This window comes from Sinohyriopsis cumingii, chromosome 15 (assembly GCF_028554795.1).
Source record: "Sinohyriopsis cumingii isolate HCF-2022 chromosome 15, ASM2855479v2, whole genome shotgun sequence".
Taxonomy (NCBI): Eukaryota; Metazoa; Mollusca; class Bivalvia; order Unionida; family Unionidae; genus Sinohyriopsis; species Sinohyriopsis cumingii.
The window spans coordinates 93,661,519-93,666,431 of NC_142975.1; positions in this window are offsets into that span (position 1 = coordinate 93,661,519).

Here is a 4,913-nt window from a genome sequence, read left to right on the forward strand (position 1 = left end):
ATACGATCTTATGTTACATTAAGAAAATTTGTATATTACTTGTCAATATTTACTTTTCGAGTTTACAAAAAAGTGTAATACTGTCTTGCATTAAACATCTGCGTTTTTGTCATATCATTGTAACAAAATATAAGGAAAACGTGTGATCTATTTGTAATTTACTATCATTTGTTTTCATTGGGGCGACAAAACAGTCCCCTTATAACCTATGCACACAGGTGCTCTTTGTAGATACATACACACACATTTGTTCGTTTTTGTTTTATGAATATATTTTAATGCGCTAAATTTGATTAATTTTTCCTGCGCTGCGCTTCTTAAGCATGCTAATATCTAGGTAGTTTCTACTTGTGCTGAGCTTGCATGTTTGTAGAGATGGAGATCAAAATATACAATATATGTACATTTCATAGTCCACTATTTCTTTTGGAATTGGAAACACATGATGATGACACCAATTAATTTGGTTGAAAAGATCGATTCAGTTTAATGACTTTCCATGCTAGAAAGGTTTGTCTGTGCTGTTATAGTTAAATTATACTCGTCATATATCTGTTTCTACAAAGATGTTAGGTATACCTGTAAGTAGAAATGTGTAAGATATACCTGTAAATACAAAGATGTTAGATATACCTGTAAATATAAATATGTAAGATATACCTATAAATACAAAGATGTAAAAATGCATATAAATACAAAGATGTAAGATACACCTATAAGTACAAAGATGTAATATATACCTGCACATATAAGGATGTAATATATATCTGTAAGAAAAAAGATGTAAGACGTGGCTCTAAGTAAAATGATGTAAGATATAACTATGGGTGCAAAGATGTGATATATTGTAAGTACAAAGATGTAAGATAGTCACATGCACGATGTAAGATATACCTGTAAGTACAAATATGTAGGATATACCTGTAAATACAAAGATGTTAGACATACCTGTAAATATAAATATGTAAGATATACCTATAAATACAAAGATGTAAGATATACCTATGAGTACAAAGATGTAATATATACATGTAAATATAAAGATGTAAGATATACCTGTAAAAAAAGACGTAAGACATAGCTCTAAGTAAAGTGATGTAAGATATACCTATAGGTCCAAACATGTGAGATATAAATGTTAGTACAAACAAATACGATATAAGTACAAAGATGTAAGCTGTAAGACAGTCACATGCACGATGTAATATATACATGTAAGTACAAATATGTGGAATATACATAAAAACAAAAATGTAAGATGTACCTGCAAGTACAGATATGTAAAACACATACATGCAATATTAAAGATATATATATATAGGTACAAAGATTCAATATGCACTAGTAAATACCAAGGTGTAAGATATACATACAAGTAAGTGATAACTGCAAACTATTTGTTTTCTATCACATGAACTTGCTCAGATGTCATCTTGTTGGAAATAAATTGCAACATTCCTGCACAGATTACAGGCACACATTCGGATGAAAATATATGCTGAACATACATTTAGAAGCAATGCATCTTGATTGTCTGCAAGTGTGTGTTACGTTCATTCAGTAAATACATGCTTTGTTATTAGAGCATGCAGTGAACGGAAAGCATATTGTCCCAACCATTAATGTTCCTATCTACGAAAATCAGTGGACAGAGCGATATATCGAAATGCTTTGTGAACTTTATTATCGTATTTGTTTCTTTACCACTGTTTGAATTATATAAGGTTATTACGGTTTCAATAATCGCCTATTTGCTTTCTCAATTTATCAATGAGATTTCAGAGACATAGGCCTAGTGTTCAGATAAGCTAAGTATGTTTAAAGGAACATAATCATGAAATGCCAAGATGCAAATGATAGGGGGTACTTTTTCGAATTAGAGGCATTTAAGTCTGGAACGAAATTTCAGACATGCAGTTGTGAACTTAGATTAATTTTCTACTATGTGAAACGTCATTGTCACAGTTGCTGACTTAGGTCAATTTTTTACTATGTGAAACGTCATTGTCACAGTTGCTGACTTAGGTCAATTTGTTACTGTGTGAAAAGTCAATGTCACAGTTGCTGACTTAGGTCAATGGTCATATATTCATTTGCACGAATACTTCATAGATGTTATATCTCCTAAAGTTTAGGCATGAGAAGTTGATTTCATTTTTAATGTGTGTATAAACTGCACATGAGCACGGTACGTAATGTGAGTCACCCAAACAGTAAGTAACCTTTCTTAAAACAATCGATCTGTATTACACATTTGCTCAGCTCTTGTTACGTACAATATAGTATATTATTTTTAGCCATCCTGCAATATCCATATCAGTCGCGACTATTTGATCTGAATATTTTGAACACCAAGCTGAACTGCTAGACCATCTTGCTGTAATTAATTGTTCGATCTCAAAAATAGTCTCGATCATATTTTCTTGGTTCATTATAAAGTAAATGTATTTCTTTAAGAAAACATTTTATCGAGGCCAATTTGACAACGTGTTGGTGTACCGTGTAAACGTATTGTGATGAGTCCATGCGGGATTTGTCTGAGCGTATGCGAAAAAGTACGAAACTTATTTATATTTATGTCTGATGAATATTCCGTATTGTATGCGTGTCAACACCGTTAAGAATAATCAACAAAATACAGTTGTATCCGATCACCTTGGGGGATTTTAGTGTACGTCTGTGTACCATAAATGACATCTGTGTTTTATGTATGCCTCGTGAAATACTTCCAGATTGAATTGTTTGTTTGTGAACCATGACATCATCGTAAACCACAAGATTATTCACACGTACACCCCCTTCCATCAAAATCTTTGATGAACGGCGCTTCAGTGATGTCAGTGATAAATTAAATAACACCTATATCGCCCGCGGTATCATTGAATGCCTTAAGAACATTATAGTACGGTCGGGAATCCACAGACAGTGCCACTAAATAACTTATTTCCAATTTGAGCTACCTCATTATAAGACGGAGCAACAACTGCGTTTTACCATGCCCAAATTTGAACAAATATAGTTAACATTGGATCATTCTTGACCAGTGCTGGCTTGCGCGTGTATGAAAGGTCAGTCTCATTCATATTGCACGAATACTGTATTATTTATAATCATGAGTTTATATTGTGCTTGATGCAAGACGGTCGCGGATACAACCGGGTAAAAGCAACAACGTCGTAAAGGCGATCACTTACCAGCAAGTATGCCAAATGTGGCTCTAAAAAAAAATTGTGAGAAGCTTCACAGTCAATGGCGGCGATATTGCTGAGACACTCGTAAAATTACCAGGTACGCCATAGGCTAAGGACCCAGGGGAAAAGCATCTTCCAGGATATAAGTATTGCGGTCATGGAACACGAATTGATATTAGACTTGACGAAAGAATGTCAACCAAAAGCAAATGGATTTCCAGTAAATGCGGTTAATTATGCGTGCCATACTCATGATGTCGCGTATAAAAATAAAGATCTGTATCAACGTCATATCAAGCTGATTCACATGTTGAAATCTATAAACAAAATAACATATTCGTGAATCACTCGCAAACTTGTTGCTAAGATCAGGGATGAGTGGTAAGTTAGCCGTGGGTGCAGGTAAGTAATTGTCAACTAGTTAGTAATAATGGAGTAGATTTATTGTAGTCTAAGATGAAACCTGAAGGGCACAACAGCCATTAGCAAACTCTCCATGCAGCAGTTGTCACACCTTCAGTTTCCGCAGATTGGTTGCCTTAATAATCAATATGGCAAATGTATTTGCAACGTACCAAAACTATCGAGTATGGAAGGTTTGATGTCAGCACGTCGAACGAAGATCTTGACGCACATATCATGATTTTGTCAAAATGCCGCCATTGGCACATCACGTAAACTGCACACATACAAATACGCGTTGACAGTCCTTGATATTGCAAGTAGATAATCAGAGGAGGATGCGGTATGGACTAATACAACAACTGAAGTCTCAGCCGCGTTTTAACGATATTATTTACGTGGTGGCCTGCAATGACCACAGCTATCATTGGTTGATCCTGGCAAAGAATTTCTCTGTGTAGTAAGATTGCTGAGGCGACACCATAACGCTAAGATCAGACGTGTACACATCGCGGTACATCGTGCTAAGTTAATCGTTGAATGATTTAATTTAACACTTGCTCAGCCATTGTCTGGACATCTGTACGCACAGGAATTACTGACCATGGTCAGATCTCATGAATGGGCTACCAGACTACCTCATGTGAAAACCGCTCTCAACAGTGAAGTCACTCGTGAAATTCCTATAAAACCCATCGATGTGATCCTGAAAAAACACATCCTGAGTATAAGAATCTGTTGAACTTGAGGGTGATGCAAGCTACTGATCTCGTCTGGACTGTAAACACACATGAAATTTCGAGGATGGCAAAATCAATTGGCAGGCCTTCAATTTACAGACTAGATTCAACAGCTCCTCAACGTGGATTTTGTCCGTGGACGATTACAGGTAATTCCTGAATATATACAATTACCACCAGTTTGGATTCGCTCTAGGAAAGAAAGAAAGATCGGAGGTTGTTACTCGAGGGAGTTCGCTCCCCTAAGTCTGTTAAATTCAAGACATGTCATTGCGAAGTTTTCGCGTGTGGCCGAGACAATTATCAATTATGCGCACGGTAAGTTGTCATACTTAATTAGAAAATGTTGCCACAACATTATTATGTTACAGCAGGGGCAGTGATCGTGTTGTCGTTGTTTCCGAGTCATGATAAATTAAACATCAAAATCAAACTGACTCATTTTGTGTTCTTGCGCATAACCAGCTAATTGTTTGTTTAACGTGGATAGACGCACCAGTCGTTGGCGGAGCCAATAACGTCTTTACAATCACTCGACGATTGTTGTGACAGAGCCCGCTCAATAAACTGCGGAAATTTG